This window comes from Ailuropoda melanoleuca, chromosome 14 (assembly GCF_002007445.2).
Source record: "Ailuropoda melanoleuca isolate Jingjing chromosome 14, ASM200744v2, whole genome shotgun sequence".
NCBI classification, from domain to species: domain Eukaryota; kingdom Metazoa; phylum Chordata; class Mammalia; order Carnivora; family Ursidae; genus Ailuropoda; species Ailuropoda melanoleuca.
Window position 1 is genome coordinate 34,382,433 of NC_048231.1, and position 17,794 is coordinate 34,400,226.

The 17,794-nt window shown below is 48.0% G+C and overlaps 1 protein-coding gene and 1 long non-coding RNA gene across 7 annotated transcripts in view; one reads left to right on the forward strand and one right to left on the reverse strand.

Moving 5' to 3' along the window:
* Positions 1–344: 344 nt before the first annotated feature.
* Positions 345–17,392, reverse strand: LOC105241148. 2 transcript variants are annotated; one of them, XR_004620061.1, is made up of 3 exons: positions 17,326–17,392; positions 9,037–9,180; positions 345–629 (listed from the first exon to the last, which is right to left on the reverse strand). It is a non-coding gene; the product is annotated as an uncharacterized LOC105241148 (long non-coding RNA). The 2 variants fall into 2 exon arrangements; XR_002144252.2 differs by lacking the exon at positions 345–629 and adding an exon at positions 6,976–7,644.
* A 195-nt stretch (positions 17,393–17,587) lies between these two features.
* VRK1 (VRK serine/threonine kinase 1) overlaps positions 17,588–17,794 on the forward strand; it is a 77,394-nt gene continuing 77,187 nt past the window's right edge. Inside the window, exon 1 of one of the 5 annotated variants that reach the window (XM_019807979.2) lies at positions 17,588–17,686. The gene's annotated coding sequence lies outside the window, so the exon portion shown is untranslated. The remainder of the gene's footprint in view (positions 17,687–17,794) is intronic. The other 4 variants (XM_034642361.1, XM_034642357.1, XM_034642360.1 and 1 more) reach the window with 4 other exon arrangements.

Here is a 17,794-nt window from a genome sequence, read left to right on the forward strand (position 1 = left end):
CACTGTCCCTACACCTTCAGAATTGTGGCCCCAAAGTGACTCCTGCTGGAGTGGAGGCCAGAGTGGGAATGGACTATAACATAGGAGGTGTGTCTGAGAAGTGTGTGCGTGTATGTGTGCGTGTGTGTGTGCTTGTGCACGTGTGCACTACTCCCTATTTGTTCACGGGATATATTTTTTTTTTACTAGACCTGATGCTTTGAGCTTGTCTAGTGTTCTGTTTAGCTCTTGCTGTGTAACAAACCACCCCAAAACTTAGTGGCATAAGACAATAGCCGTTTAATTACATGTGCAATTTTGTGGGTTAGGAATTGGGGCAGAGAGGCACGCAGGACAGCTGGTCTCTGCTCCACAGTGGCTTGGCCTCAGTCCAGATGACTTGAGCAAATGGAGATAGCCGAGCAGCTCGACTGGGGCTGCGGTGCTTGGCCTTGGTCCGGGCTGCTGGCTGGGCTCCTTTGGTTCTTCACGTTGCGTTTACTTGGGCTGGATTATCCAAGATGGCATCTGTCCTCACATGTCTGATGACTGGGCTGGAGTGACTAGAGCAGCTGGGGTGGCCAGGCATCGTGCTTTCAATACACAGCTCCCCATGTGGCTAGCTTGGGCTTCCTTACAGCATGGTGGCCCTAGGGGAGTTGGACAGCTGGTCTCCCTCCAGACTGAGTATTCCAAGAAGGCCGAGTGGAAATGCCAAGGGTTCTTATGGCCTGGACTTAGAATTCACACACTGCCCCTTCCATGTTTTATTGGCCAGCAAGTCACTAAGGGCAGTCCTGATTCAGGAGGAGGGGAAATACCCCCCCACCGCTCAGTCAGGGGATTGACAGAGAATTTGCAGCCATCTTTAACCTTCCAAGCACACCTGCCTATTAGCCGTTGTCCAATGCTTCACGTGTCTCCCCAAGCCCTTCTCCATGGGATCTCAGAGCTATTGTTCTTAACCACAGATTAACCATGTGGTCCTCCTGCCCCCTCCCCACATGCATACACACATACACACATATGCACACGAACACACACACTCACAAACATACAGCTCTTCAGTTCTAAAGGATTCCCACACTCCCTGGCATACATGCTCAGTAAATTCTTCATGGCCTGCCCTCTCCGTAATTCCAGAAATCTCTTTATCTTCCTCCTGGGCCTTTGCATGTGCTCTCTCTGCCATATTCCTGCCTCCTCTGTTTCCTTGGGCAGCAACTCATCTTCCAAACAAGGCTTTCCTGACATCCGCCCCACCCCAACCTCCCCCACAAGGTTCACATTTATCTTATGGGCCTTGTCACTTTGCATGTAATTATCTGTTCAGGTGTCTGTCTTCCCTTTTAGACAATGAGTTCCTTGCAGCGAGGAGCTGTATTTTGGAGGGTGTTCTCTGCCTAGGAGACACGAGGGAAGCAGAGCATGCCCACTGAATATGGAAAACATGCAAGAAAGAATGCTTTGGGAATGGATGGATGGATGGCATGGCCCAAGGAATGGCTTCATATTGGAATACCTGAATGAAGGCATATGAAGTATTGGCGGGAATATCACAACTAAGAGCGAGCTGAAAAATTCCATTTCTGCCTCTGGAATCTTGGGGCCTTGCTCCCCAAGTGTTCTCTGCCTCCCAGGAGAGCTATGGGTTGGTGACAGGTGTTCTGTGCTAGAATTTGGGAAGTCCCAAATTAAACAAAATTATTTTTTTTTCCTTTGACCAGAAAAGCTACATATTCTGATGTGCATTGGAAATCTCACAGAAAGTATAGAATGCCATGCTTCCCAAACTTATTTCACCCTGGAACTCTGGTAGGGCCACTGGTCCATGCTACATTGTCTGGGAAATGTTGTTCAATTGCTCCAACTTCTCGCTGCTGCTCTGACCACAGCTCCTTTCAAGGGATACCCCTGCCGTTAGCCCCTGACAACCAGGGAGTGAGCCAAACATCCCTGGTGCTCAGCTATTGGCAAAGGGTGGATCAATGACCAAGAGGTGCTAATCATATTCCTCTTTTTCATGGCAGGTGACTGAGCTGGAAGATCTCATGGAATCAGGGCTGGAAGTAGCCATATTGGTCTGTGCACAGCAACTCTGTGACTTATTCAACTGTCCCTTTCCAACAAGGAAGTCGGACCTTAGAGAACTGAGTGTCCCGCCCAGGGTAAAGCTGAGAGATGGGTGCTCCCTGGGCTCCAAGTGTGAGGTTCTTTCCACTACACCACTGCTCTTAGTGGGACCCTGAATCCCTCAATTATTGAAGAATCACTATCCACCAGGGACAGGGACCCCACCTTCACAGAGCACCTGTATGTCCCAAGTTTCTTAGCAACTGTAACTAACTGACCCCTCACAAGGACACGGGGAGCTGGTACTACTGAACTTATTTTGTAGATGAAGTGACACAGCTGGGGGTAAAGGGGACTGAGAACTAGCCCCATGGGCATTCTGCAGGGCTGGATGTTTCTGCTTGAGTGGGGTGGCTGAAAAGGCTCATTACAGTCCAGCCAGAATGGCTTCAATATCTGCAAATGGGCACGCGGGAAATGTGTCTCCCTCCCTAGCTGGAGGTCCAGCCCCGCCATGGGATTTGCTACTGCATGGGCTGCTTCCAGAGCAGTCTTCTGGGGAAAAGGATCAATGGCAAAATTGGTGGATCCAGCAAAGGCTTTTGCAATAAAAGCTCTTTATGCCTCTTGTTCAAAGCGTTTAAGTGCCTTTTAGATCACAGATTGAACCATCGACATTATAAAGTGGAGCCTTTTAATACCAAAATACACTTCCAGAGTAAAATTCCATTATGGGAAAAAGCATTTCACGGCACTGGGCTAGATAATAATTCTCTCACGTGTAATAGGATGTATGAAATGTTTGATGATAAACAGAGTTTCTCAGCATTGTAATAAGACGACTCACACAGCAGTGTGTGTGTGTGTGTGTGTGTGCGCGCACGTTGTATACACATAACAAGACACGTCTCATTCCGGATACCAGTCTCTTTATCTGTGAAGAGTGGAATTGGGCTTGATGGGTCCTGAGGTGCTTCCTGCTGTCAGATTACAAGGAAAAGCCACTTTCCACTCCCAGCCTCCCTTCCTCATCCTTAAAATGAAGGCTTTTGTATCAATCAGGACACTTAGTTGCAATGACAACTTAAAGTGGCTTCGGACACCATGCGGGGACTAAGCAGCTCTTGTAACCACGAACCTCGGAAGTGTTGTGGGTTCAGGAGCATCCTAATTCTCCACCAGGCTTCCCAGGACTTGGTTTCCCTCCCTCTCTTGACATCTCAACTCCTCAAACGCGCCCCGTGGGCTGCCCTCCCTTCGCTCCAGGCTCATTCTCACGGCATGGCAACACCAGCAGAAGGAGAAATTCTTTCATCCAACATTTTCAATAAAAGCCCCAGGATTGGATCTCAGAGGCACAGATGGAACCACCCTGCTGTCCCTGAATGAGTCCCCGTTTTCAGGGTGCAAACTGCCCTGGGGAGCCAGATCTGGGTCACAGGCCCACTCGAGGGCAGAAGCAGGAATGGGGTCAGTCCCTCCCAACTGTAAAGTAAAAGTTACAGAGGTTGGTTCCCCCTTGGACTCGAGAGAGGCCACACTCCGTGGAAGGGCGAAAGGATGAGAGGCAGAGCCTATACCAGACATCCACTGGGGGTTTGAACTAGCTTTAGTTGGCCCCGAGGTTTGCACAAGCTCTAGAAGCTGATGGACAGCAGGTGCTTAGTGCTAAAGGCCACTTTGAGATGATTAAATTCAACCTTTTGGCTTCAAGTTGAGGAGACTGAGGGAAGACGTGACTTGCTCAAGGTTGCTTGAGTTTTTTGTAGCAGGCCTACCAATAAGACTCGGGTCTCTAACCCTCAGCTCCCTCTCTGGACTATGCAGGGAGGGAGGCCTCCTGGGAAGGGTCAGCCCAATGAAGCCTCTTGGCAGAGTCCGGCAAGGACTTCACTATTTCCACTTGCTTCCACCAACAGCAACACCAGTACAGCCAATACAGGACATGCCAAACTGGCTGATGCCTTCCGGTTTCCTTGTGCGGAATCAGGACTCCCAGGAGTGGTTTCTGGTTATGCTGCTGATTTGCTGCGTACTCGTGGTCAAGTCACTTAACCTCTCTATGCATCGGTTTCTCAATTTGCAAATTTACCCTCCTCCTTATTGCCTCTCTCCCCACATGCGTACCCCTGGGATCTCTTGTGTTCTAAAAAAGGTGGTCTAATACGCATCTCTACAATCTAGGGTTCTACGAAGGCTTGGGTAACCTCTCTCAGGAAGCGTTTGAGTTTTAGCAAAGGTATTTAAAGAATACGGTGACTCTCGGGGCACCTGGGTGGTTTAGTTGGGTAAGGGTCTGCCTTTGGCTCAGGTCATGATCTTGGGGTCCTACGATTAAGTCCTTCGTCGGGCCCCCTGCACAGTGGGGAGTCTGCTTCTCCCTCTCCCTGTGTCCCTCCCCTGCCCCACTCGTGCTGTCTCTCTCTTTCTCAAATAAAGAAATAAAATCTTAGGGGCGCCTGGGTGGCACAGCGGTTAAGCGTCTGCCTTCGGCTCAGGGCGTGATCCCGGCATTATGGGATCGAGCCCCACAACAGGCTCCTCCGCTATGAGCCTGCTTCTTCCTCTCCCTCTCCCTCTGCTTGTGTTCCCTCTCTCGCTGGCTGTTTCTATCTCTGTCAAAAAAAAAAAAAGAAAAGAAAAGAAATAAAATCTTAAAAAAAAATAATACGGTGACTCTAATAACAGGAGTGTTTCAGGCAGTGTGGGACGGCCGTCTTGCTGGCTTTGGAGAGGACATACCTAAGGTCAAACCTTGACTTCTCCATGTGTGTGACCTTGAGCAGCTGATTTAATCTTTTTTGGCCTATGTTTCCTTCTCTGAAGAGTGGGAATTTTGCAGAATGGATGTACTCGGGCCAGAGCAGCTCCAACCTGGGGAGGCTGCATCGCAGCAGGAGACGCGCCCTACCGCACCTGGGGTCAGTGGGCAATTGTCAGCACAGGCTCCTCTCTTGATGCCATTAGAGGGAATGATGGCAGCAACATTGGCCATGGCTGTTGTAATGGGTTCAATAGTGTTCCCCCCAAAGATACATCCAAGTCCCAATGCCCTCCTGTGATTGTGACCTTGTTTGGACGTAGGGTCTCTGCAGATATAATTAAGGTAAAGATTTCAAGATGAGATCATCCTGGATTTAGGGTGGCCCTAGGTCCAATGACTGGTGTCCATAAAAGAGAGAGGGAGGTTTTGCAGACACAGAGAGAAGGCGGCCATGAAGACAGAGGCAGACATTGGGGTTATGCAGCCACGAGCCAAGAAATGCAGAGGGCATCAGGAACTGCTAGAGGCAAGGAAGGGTTCTCCCCTGGAGCCTCCGGAGGGAGCACGACCCTGCCAGCACTTTGATTTTGGACTTCTGGCCTTCAGGACCGTGTGAGAAGAAATGTCTCTTAAGTCATCAAGTTTGTGGTCATTCACATGGCAGCCAGAAGAAACCAAAACAGCTGCTAACATGTTCATGATAAAACAGGGACTTCATAAGTCCTGTAGCAGTGACTCAACTTCTTTTCTTACTTAAAAAAATAAATAAATAAAATTCTTATCTTTTTCTTTTTCACCCTCCAACCCCACTCAATCTCAGCACGCCCTATCTTTATGTTCAGTCTGATTACCCATGGGAATTTTCCCTACTGAGCTGATTAATCAAAATACTGAGTCATTCGTATTACCCTTAGAAATTCCTGATCGTGCTTAAAAATAGTCAGTAACAGATATGTACAAATAAACCCAGCTACAAACCAGAGTGATTACTGGTGATTTAATTCACTCCAGGATCTTAAGGGGGTGTGCAAAATTATATGGCAGGAAGGCATTTTTAATCATATGTCTTCACTAATAACAAGTATATGAATGTATCATACACACTCAGGCTTTGGTGAGTCATTTATTCATTCAAGAGATATTTATTGGACTGTGTGTCAGGCACCATGTGAGCCCTCTGCTTTTATGGAGCTCCAGTCTAGTACAAGAGACAAATATGTGCAATGCCATTGGGTGTTGAGTTTGGTGACGAGTGCTTTAGAGGAAGGATGTGGGCTGCTTGGGTTGAGGATTGAGCACGTGGGTGAGGTTGAGCGCTTGAGTTCTGGAGCTGGGGCCCTTGGGTTTGAATCCCAGCCCTGCCTGGACAAGCAACTGACATGGTGGGGACTCTGTTTCTTAGTTCCCCAGTCCTTGAGCCTAGCCTTTCTTCTCAAGTCATGGTCTTTTGTGGGTTTCGGTGGGTAGACAGCCTGACATGTAAATCAAGCTCCGCCAACTGGGTAGGACTCAAACTCCTGACTCAGTCTCCCTTATGGTGGCAGCAGCTGAGATCTCTGCCTGCTCTTTCAGCCTGCCAAATGTGTCCCCCTTGGGCTTCTTGCAGTCTTGCTCGTGTGGGTGCAGTTCATCAATCAGCCAAAGATTTCGGGGGTGTTTATATGGGGGTCTTAGGGCTGCCCCATGGCTCTATTCTGCAATCCTTTCCCATTTCCAACTGCTCTAGCAGTTCAGATCCCATTCTCTGACTCCTCGGGCTAGTGAGATTGCGACTTTCCTTTTGAGTTTCTAGCCACCGTGTGGTGTGTAGACTGCGGAGTGTCCTCAGTGGAAAAGTCAGATAAACATGGATCTTCTTTCAAGGATCACATCCCCTTCAGTTTCTGCCTACTTTGGGCTGCCATCCTATGGAAGGTTAGTATGCTATAAGCTCCTCCCCCACCATCCGCAGAACTGTCTGACTTCTCCCTTCAGTCTACACTTGCTCCTTGGGTTAGTTCCTCAATTCTCATAAATAACCCACCCTCATTTCTAACAAGCCAACTATGTGCTGAACCCCCAAGTTTTTATCTGCACCCTCTGAAATCTGTGTGGATTGGAACAAAGACACAGAGAAAAGGCTCAGAAGTTGGAGCCAAAGAAGTGCTAGCAAAAGACACAGGAAAAAAGTTTCCAGAAAAGGAAACAGAAACCAGGGCAGAAGTGTGTTCTAGAGGCCAAGAGGAGAAAGTGCCTCAAGAAGAGGAGAAGGGCAGGTGTGTGTGTGTGGCGAGGCTGCTTCGAGGAGGCCAGTGACCTAAGCAATGGTCACCATACTTAGTAACATGGGGTCATTGGCGACCATTGTGAGAATGCTTTTGGTGGCATGAAGGAGGCCGAGGGCACACTGGAGGGGTCAGAGAGAGGGTCAAAGAGGTGACGAAGGAAAAAAGACATAGGTGTAGAGAGGGGGCCACAGTTAAGGGAGGTGTACCCCATGGAGCATCACAAGACAAGGGTAGCTTTTTACAGTTTCTCAAAAGCACCAAGCCTCATACTCCATGCCTTTGCATATGCCCTTCCCCTGGCCAGGAATGCCCTTCCCAGCCCTGTCTGTTTGATTCATGTCCACCACTCCTTCAAGACTTCATTCAAGGGTCTGGCTATGCCTACTGGATTCCCCCCACTGCTTGGTTAGATATTGCTCCTCATGTATTCATTCATTCATTCATTCATTTTTATTCTCCTTCATCTCCTCTTGCTTACCCCTGGTCACAGCTATTGGAGTTCAGGAATCCAATGAACTAACACTCCATCTCCTTTCCTCTGAAGTAAACTGAAATACAGACCTGGGATCAAACAGATAAAGAGAAGAATGCTGCCTTTATGATTGATAAAGCTTCCCTGAAGAATGTGGTTTCACCTGTGGACTCGTGAGCTTCCTTGAGACTCTGGCCCCCAATCTAAACCTTAGGATGAGCCCCCTGAGCTCAGCCACACACAGCCAGATGCCATGGGGGTCTCAGGCCCATGCCTGTGAACCTCAACAGAGAGGTTCATGCTTCCAGACCTGAGTCAGGAAGGCAAGGCTGGTTGGATCCCAAGCTTTCTACCCCACCTGGAGGCAGGAGCAGGAAGATCAGAGAGGAAGGCCCCCACCCCATGCCCATGCTCAGTGACTTCTCCTAGTCTACCCATCTGACAAGTCCCTTCTTATTTGGGAGCAGTCAGTGGGGGACAGGGCTGAAATTCCTTCCTATTACTGCTTTCCCTGGGATGAGGGATGTAATTTTCCTTGTGGGAACTTGAGGGAAGCAACAGCAATCCCTTCCCATAATGCAGCTATCACCATCATGTAACAGTCACTTTGTGTCCATCTGCCCCAGTAGAGTGTGGCCTCTTGGAGACAGCAATCTCGTCCTGTCCCTCCCCATCCTGAGAACCAACACTGTGCCTAGGGCATAGTAGGTGCTCAGTAAACCTTTGTTCAACAGTACCTGTATATTGTTAAGCATGTAGATGCATCAAAGGAGGCATCTCAAGTCGATGCCAGATGTCCTGAATCCACTTAAAGCTGCTTGACAAATTTTTAAAACATCCTGAGGCCTTATCGCTATGCTAACCTAAGACCAATGATAGGGGTCTTAGGGGGAAAGAACGATCAAGTTCACAAATTGTCCTTTGGCTTATATTTTAATTCCCAGAGATACATGTTACCTTGGTTAAATCATGCTTTATGCTTCTATTGCAGGTGTTAGCTTATGAAAATATTGGCTGAGCTCAGCTCCCTGGTGTGAAATGCAAATCCTGGGAAATTCAAACATACCTGTGGATTGCAGCCCAAGTTTCTTTTATTAATGGTCACTAATGGTCTGCAATCGAGCCACACCTGCTAGCGGCAAAACAATTGGTTTATTTGCTTGAAGTGAGTATAATTTATCAACTTGCTGAGTATTCATCTCTCTCAAGGCATTAGCCAGAGACATTTATGTAGAAAAAGAGAAGAAAGAGGGGTGCCTGGGTAGCGCAGTCATTAAGCGTCTGCCTTCGGCTCAGGGCGTGATCCCGGCATTATGGGATCGAGCCCCACATCAGGCTCCTCTGCTAGGAGCCTGCTTCTTCCTCTCCCACTCCCCCTGCTTGTGTTCCCTCTCTCGCTGGCTGTCTCTCTCTGTCAAAAAAAAAAAAAAAAATCTAAAAAAAAAAAAAAAAGAAAAAGAGAAGAAAGAAAGTCCACTTACCTAGTTTGAGTGGGCAGTGTGGAGTCATGACGGCTCTGGAGTCAGACTGTTCTGAGTATAAAGCCCCATTCTGTCTCTCAGTAGCCGGCAAGCATAGTCAAAGATTCCGTTTCTCATGTGCAAGGTAATGATGATCAGACCTGCCTTTCAGGGTTGATAATAAGGATTCAAGAGGTCAACACCCTCTCAAAGTCTCCCTTAACAGACATACAGCACATTTCCATTCCTGTGCCCTTCTGCTATTTCCCTGATTCTGTTGTCTAGCTTACATCTGAAAACACACTTGCGCCAACATCTCTCCCTCCATTCATGCCTTTGGCTTCATAGAAGTTTCCCTCTAAACAGAGTAACAGAAGAAGCAAGTGCACCCGGCCAGGTGCACGGCTGGGTTGCCGCATCTGCTGGTGCCCAGTAGAGACGGAGCGCTAAGCCCGGAGCCGGCCCCGGAACCTCAGGAGTGGGCCGGAGGAGCAGACTGGCGCTGTGGGGTCAGTCTGGGTGCACAGCTGCCCGGCTCTGCAGCTCGAGGGCTTGGTCACCGTGTGTATTCATTTGCTTGAGCTGCCAGGACGAAACACTGCAGACTGGCTTCAACAGAAGAAAAGTATTTTCTCTGCAAGCCCAAGATCAAAGTGATGGCAAGACGGTTTCTTCTGAGGCCTGTCTCCTTGGCTTGTAGGTGGCCCCCTTCTCCCTGTGCCCTCACATGGTCTTCCTTCTGTGCTTGTCTGTGTCCAAATCTCCTCTTCTTATAAGGACAGCAGTTGGAGTGCCTGGGTGGCTCAGTTGGTGAAGCATCTGCCTTCGGCTCAGGTCATGATCCTGGGGTCCTGGGATCGAGCCCCACGTTGGGCTCCATGCTCAGTGGGGAGTCTGCTTCTCCCTCCCTCTGCCTCTTCCCCAGCTTGTGTATGCCCTTGCTCACCCTCTATTGATCAAATAAATAAAATCTTAAAAAAAAAAAAAGGACACCAGTCATATTGAATCAGAGACCACCCATATGACCTTGTTTTAACCTAGCCACCTCTTAAAGACCCTATCTATAAATAAAGGCATATTCTGAGATACCGGGGATTAGGACTTCCATATATGAACTTTCTGGGGGACACTATTCAGCCCAGAGCACTGTGGAAGCGGGGCCCAAGGCCCAACAGCACCCTGGCGTTTGGGAGACAAGGTGGGATCCCATTCCCTGATATGTGTCCCACATGGGGTCTAGGACACCCGCTGTCTCGGGTTGGCCTTGGGAAGGGGCAGGACATACACAGGGCCCTTCTCAGGGACACCTTGGCACCTCATCCTTTTGCCTCCCTCTTCCTTCTCCCCTACCTCCACCCTCAGTGTTGGTCTGCTGAAACCTCTCCTATGCTCTGGCCTTACCTCCAAGACCTTGACCTTTGACACTTAAAAACCCAACCTTTTGAAACTCACAAATCTTTTCTGAATTATATTGCTTCTGCCATGAGTTTCAAAAGTGTATTTTAAAATTAAAAAGCTGAGAATTGCCATCTCTGTTCTTTGTCTCTCTTCCTAGTGGCTTCCTGCCCCTGAGGCACAGGACTGGAATGTCCTTGTTGTCTGAACTGTGGAGAAACCACAGGGCCCAGAGAGATTGATAGAGGGAAGGTGAGGGAAGTAAAGAAATTCATATTAACAAAATGTAGCTCACTGTACTTTGTCTTCTCAAAGACCTCTGGCTCACTCAGATTTCTCCTACAACTGACCTTGACTCTTACCTCAATGACCAGATCCCAGATTTCTGAAGGTCAGGGACCATGTGCCAGTCTATGCTGTGAGATCCTACATTCCCTTTGACATACAGGAAGATCATAATCATTGACATTGCACAGATGAGTTCAAATCTGCCTCCACCACTTACTAGCTATATGACTTTGGGCAAGTTGCCCAAGTTCTCCAAGACTCAATTCCCTCACCTGTAAAATGGGCTAATAATGGTACTTAACCTCACAGAGCTCCTGGGAAGACCAGATGAGATGTAGGTATAATGTACTTAGGACCGTGCCTGGCAATGGTAACTGCAAAAATCTTTCAGTTATTTTTTTTTTAAAAGATTGATTTATTTTATTTTAGAGAGAGTGCACACATGTGTGAGTAGGGAGAGAGATAGAGTGAGCAGGAGAGAGAGAATTCTTAAGCAGACTCCCAGCTGAGCACAGAGCCCAACGCAGGGCTCGATCCCAGGACCCTGAGATCATGACCTGAGCCGAAATCAAGAGTCAGCTGCTCAACTGACTGAGCCTCCCAGGCTCCCCATCTTTTAGTTACTATTACTGAAAAATATTTGCCTATAGATTAATTGATAGGCTATGGGTTTAATTAAAGCAAGGTGGTGGTGATGGTCTGTGGAAAATGGGAAAAATGCATTTTCCATGCAGCGACTATATTGGGCAACAAGTCTCTCCAATTCTCTGGTGATAAAATGGTTTTGTTTTGCTCAGGGTCCCTTAGAGTCTCATAACAATGTTCACAAATAGTGCCTTTTGTTCCGGAATCTTGGAGCAGCCCTGAAATCAAAACATAATAAGAGCTGGATGGTTGAAAAGAAAAGCAACAACTTGCTTTCGTTTTGGAAGAGCATTCCTTCCTTTCCTAGTTTGCAACCTGGCAGCTCGTATGAACCTGTATGTGTATTTGACCTGAGTCTATGGCTAGTCGCTGGCGATCAGTAATGACAGCCTCTGGCAGTTGGCTCCTGGAGGTGGAGTGATGTGAGAAGCGGACCTCATGGTGTTTAGAAGGAGAGAAGAAACAGAGGGATGAACAGAAGGAAGAAAGCAACTTTTACTGAGTGGCCGAAGGGGCAAGAATTTGGCACACACTGTCTCGCTTAATCCCAACAACTACAAGCAGTTCCAGGTGAGGAAAGAGGCTCAGTGAGGTTAGTAATTTCTACAAGGTCATGTAGCAACGAAGTGGCAGAAGGAGGTTCCAGACTCAGGTCTGTCTCATTCACAAAACCCACACTGCTCTCGTATTAACACAGTGCTTCTCTCTTTCTCTGAGGACATTTGTCTTCACTTTCAGAAAGTGTGGAGTGGGAGAAAGGAGGAATGCTTATGCCCCCAGGGAGTTTGGGAGTGTCAAATCAAGTGTGCGATGTGGGAAGTGGAGGGAATGGGAGAGATGATCTGGAGAAAAGTTCTAATGAAGCAGACACCAGGTACCCTGGAATTTATTCAAATCCACCAATCTTAACATGTCCCATTATTTTATGTGCTCCTGATAAAGATGAAATCACTGCCTATTACGATTGGCATTGGTTGTGAGACATATCCTGATTTCAGAGACATTAAAGAGTGAAAAGCATGCATGTTAGAATTAATATGAGGTGTTCTGTATCAAGGCCAGCTCCTGTCCCGTCTTAAAGTTTAACACGGGACACAACAACCATACGAGGTATTTTAAGCACAAAGCGATTTAATACAAAAGGTTAGTGCTTTAAAAGATTGCTGAAGGGCTAGACTAGCAGAACGTGCTGGAACTCGGCAGAACTCTGCAGAGCTGCCTTACCAGGGAAGCCACTTGCTCTGCCACAGTCAAAGTGAGGAAGGACGAGGAGGCTGCCATAGGGACTTGCAAGTGGAGATAAAGGTGTGAGAGTTCTAGCCAATTCATGGTATACTCATGGGGAGGATACAGATTAAAATTGCCAAGGGAACGAGCAGAGTCCAGGATTCCCAGTGTAGAGCATCATTTGTCCTCTTCCCGCAGGGTTAGGAGAGCGTTACTTCCCAGTATCAACATGTGACAATACTGTTAGTATTGCCAGCCAGACACCCAAACCTCAGTGTCCAGAGTTCTGATTGAGGCTCTACCACAAATGTGTGATTGATGGCCCACGTGGTTGATCTCAGTCTCTAGTCCCTCTGGAGGTTGCCTGATACTGCGTGACCCAAAGCACCTGCCGTAAATCGAGTTCTTGGTTCTTCCCACAAGACCAGTCCCCACCCTAAATCAGATTGTTGCACTGTCTAGTGACCCAAGGCTCCCAGGCACACAGAGACTCTCTATCAAGCGTGGCATTTCAAGGTCTTAGAGATCACCTCCCAGAAGCTGGGACAAAGGTCAGAGCTCTTTTTTGGGCAAGGTTAGATTCTTCACTACACATACTCACAACTGCACCTGCCACCCAGGGATCAGGAAGCTGCTCCTGCCACCAGCGCAACTGCCTTCTGACACTTATGAAATAAGGCACGTGGCGCTGGAACACGGGGGCAAAAAATCCCGAGGCTCCGCGACTGTATTGCTGCCTCATTCCGCTCTCCAAATCTGCCTGAGGAATCTCACCTGGTGGAGCCTAATATGCATGTAGAGCCCTGAGCGCTTAGAGGGTCTGGGAAATGCAGGTTTTAGCTTTGCAGCCTCTGCAGTAGGAAGGGGCAGTAGAAGATGGTAGAAATGTGTGGTGAGTGTCAGTAGATCCTATCTGTCCCTGTTCCCAAGTAGGCGGAAAGCGACACCTCTCCCAGCATCCTCCACTGAGAGCTGGTGAGCCACCCCACCGAGAAACAGCATGGTCATTCTTGGAGGTGCACATGTTACATTTTCCTGTACCATTAATCTCTCAAAACTTCAGGAAGACAAATAACTATGGCGTCTTGAAAACCGGCTCTGTAGATAGAAACACATGAAATGATGAATGGTTGGTGCACTGCAGGGGGAGTGGTTAAACATTCAGTCTTCTGAGTTGGTCGAAACCTTGGCTTCAAGTCCAGCTGCATCACTTCCTAGCTGTGTGACTGTTAGCCAGTTACTTACCTTCTCTGAGCTTTAGTTTCCTTATCTCCTCAGTGGGGGAGGGGGTAGTAATACCAACCTCCAAGGGCTATTGTAAAGGTTTCTTGAAATTTTGCTGGGAGAATATTAGCACGATTCCTGGAAAATGCTTAAAACCATGAATGGAGGCTGTCATCATCACCATCACCTCCATCATCATCACCATCATCATCATCACCATCCTTACCAGGATGAAGAAAAGGAGGAGGAGGAAACATTTTCCTAGGCCTTTAAAACTCCCTTCATCCACTTCTGACCTCAGAATAATCTATAATCATCCATTATTATGTCAGTAAATCTAAAAGGACCTGTTTCTACTATTGTGGAAGTCACCAGATTAGTTCAGTAGAGTAACTAGGTCAATGTCTGTTACCTTGTCTATGAAGCCTGGCAGAACAACTTGCTCTCTTTTCTGCGTTCTCATTGCATAGAGTCTGTGTGCCACCAGTTAGGCCTTACATCATTACCTCTTCCAACATCAGCCGCTGTAACTGATGTCAGGATGGATATAGAGTCAGACAGCTCTATTGGTCACCAGCAGTGAACTTGAACAAATCAATTCATTTCTCTGGGGCTTTGTCTCCTCACCTGGACACTGGGGATCACATTATTCACCTCTTAGGGTTACTGGGGGTAGTTTTCCAGCACATAATACATGTCCATAAAAATTCACAGCTCCTAGACTTTTTAGACATGTCTGGCTTTCCCACAGGATTATAAATTTCTTAAGGACACTGTGCCTGGCACAAGGTAGGTGCTCAAAAGTCCTTGCTAAAATGGATATAATGGCTCTGGGCACCTGGGATGAAAGGAGGCATTGAAACCAGGGGCAGGGGACTCAGAAGACCTTAATACACATTCTACTCTTCCCTCTTCTCCCTTTTCTCTCCTCCCAGGAGGTAATATTTTCTGGGGTTGTTGTTAGGTTGCTTAAACTAATGACACCCTAGCAGCTTTGTTCCAGGTAGATCAAAGCCCTCTCAAAGCCCTGGGGAAGACAGAGAACTGGTTGGCCCAGGATGATTATTCCCATTCTACGGATGAAAACAACAAGGCCCAGGACTCATGAACTGACTCATGAGCAGAACCAGCAATTGTTGGGCAGCCTGTCAGGGCAATGTTGCCTCTTGGTGACTATCCTATTTGTTTGAACTTTGCAGACCTTTTCTGCCACGGTCTAGCCAATACCAACATTCTCTCTCTTCACCAAAGTACACTGTCCTATTGTTACCTTTCTGTGCCTTTGTACTAGGGTTACAAGAGCTGGCCGGGCTCCTAGAAATAAAAAAGGGCAATCTGGGGCCTGGCTATCTGGCAAATCAATACAGATACCATACATAGATTTTTGGCTGGTCTGCCTTTGCTAGGAAGCTGGAAAGTTTTTATTCATTTAGCTGAACCCACTTATGGGTCACCCTGCTTTATCTATGATGATCTGTTAGCCAGGAATCCCATTAGCTGACTATGACAGCCTTGTGTACAAATCTCTATTCCTGCATTGAAAATAGTTCTTTATTAGATGTTTCCTAATGTAACTGGGGCTGTGCATAAAGCCACAGTGAAAACAGCATTTAGTAGATTCAGGGGGCCTGGAATAATTTAAAGTCTTCGAGATATTTTTCCCCTTTAAGAACTGAAATAATATATGTGAAAAAGCACAGTGTCTAACCCGCCATAGAGGCTCCTTAAACATTAGTTAAACCAGAATCCCCAGAGTTCCCAGAGGTTAGCTCATACCCTGGCTCAGAGTGAGTGCTCAGTAAACATTTGTTTGGACTGTAGATGTTTTTGCAGAGACGGCAGGGTTATATTCATGGACCTTTCCTCTCTAGTTCAATTCTTAAGTTCTAAAACCCAGCCATAGCAAGTTCTCACTGGTCAACTTTCTGCACAGCCCTGATCTTGTTACCAAGCTACCAACTTATCAAAATTCATGGATGTCCCAGCAGTGTATCCCCATCTACAGAGGAGTAACCCGAGGGTGTATTCTTGGGATACCTATGTCCCAGGGGTTTATCCCCATCTACAGCATTTCAGACACACTGTCTCCATGACGGCAGCTTGGACTAGTCTCCTGCCATGCTTTGCACTGGTAGGACATCTCACCATGTGTGGGTGGTGTTGGAGGTGTTAACAACTGCCTTGGAACATAGCTTCACTTAAGCAGCATTTAACAGTAAGCCATCCAACTGAGGGTGACGTAACCATGAGCTCCAGAATAAATATGTTCCATTCTCACCTTAGAATACTCCATGCACTGCTGCTGGCTTAATTGTGCTTTAAGGCCAGCCAATTGTCAACCCAGCCTGGAAGCAGGGACATTTCTTCTGCTTGTGTATGTTGGGGTTAGGGGGACATGGTCACAATGTGACGGATAAGTCCTGTTCCAGTCTTCTTAGCACAGCACATGAGTGTGTGTGTGTGTGTGTGTGCGCGTGTGTGTGTGTGTAGAGTGTTTTTTCTCAATGGATTCTGGACACATTGTCTTGCTGGGAAATTCTACACCCACGAGATGTGTGAATCTTGAGACATCTTTGCTGACAAATATTCATCGGGTGCTCACCTTGTGCATGCATTTCCTTCGGGGTATCAACAGAAAGCAGATGACACATTGGAGATAAGATGATCTGAGGAGGGTTTATTTTCAAGGAGACTATTAACAAAAGTGTGGGTGTGGGAACCACAGGGGTGGAACAGTAACTTGTGGCTCAGAGTAGTTGTGGTGTTTGTCAGCAGATCTGAGGCACAAAGGAAGGGGCCTGTCACTGTAAGCGGGAGGGGAGGGCCAGGGAGCAGTGACCTTCAGCTGAGGGACCCAGCCAACTGGAGGTGACCTTGCCAAAACAAGGATCCAGGGGAATACCCATTCTCATCAATGACCCTCCTCACTGATATCCTTCTGCCTATGGCTTTGGTGATTTTGAGCTAGAACATTGTTCCAGTCCACAGTAAGCTTACAGCCGCATGACTGATGGAGGTTTAGACCTTTGTAAATACAAAGGAAACTATGGCATAAGATAATTATAGATGAGATGCTACAGAAGGTTAGGTAGACATTGAAGTGGGCTTTGAAAGACAGGATTTAGAAGTATGACAATCGTTGGGCAGAATATTATTAATACTATCTACTATTTATTGAGCACCTACTATGTACAAAGCACCGTCTATAGACCATCTCATTTAATTCTGACGGAAACAGGAAAGCAAGACTCACAGGGATTAAGTAACTTGCCTTACGTCGCAAAACTATAAAGTGGAAGAGCTAGGGTTTGTATTGCGGGCTGTTTGCTTCCAGACCCAGGCCATAGGGCTGAACCAAGCTGCTGGGGGACGAGCCTTCCAGGGCGGTGGAGCAGAAGTTGGGAAAACGCGAGCGCAAGTAGGCAGAGGAGACCCTTAGCCCACGGGACTATAGGGCTTCTTTCACACCCAACCCTTTGCCAACACACTTATTTAATAAATCAAGCTACTGCGAACACTGGCAATACTTACTTCGGTTCCAACAGCATTGGAGGGTACAGTATCTCCTCAGGACTGACTCGCAAGCAGTAAACCACACCTCCCGGAAGCCGGAGGGAGGGACCCGGATCATCTTGAGTCTGGGAAAGACTCTATTTCCCAGCATGCAATGGGAGCGCCGGCCCATAGCTCCCGGCATGCGTGGAGAGGCGGTGCGGGCTGGCGCGGGCTCCGCCCCTCTCTGCGGCTGCCCCGCCTCTCCCGCTCTCCCTCAGCCAATGGGAAGGCTCCATACTGCAGGGTGTGACGCGGCAGGCGCCGCGGTGGAGTTGCAAGTCGGCGAAAGCGGCGGGAAGTTCGTACAGTGCAGAAGGCGACGCGGCTCCGGCTTGGGGTAGGGAGGCCGCGGGCTGCGCGGTCCGAGAGCGCGGGCGCCGAGTGGCGGCCGCGGAGGGGCAGCCGGGGCTTGGGCCGGCGGGGCGTCCGGGCGGCCGTGACCTCG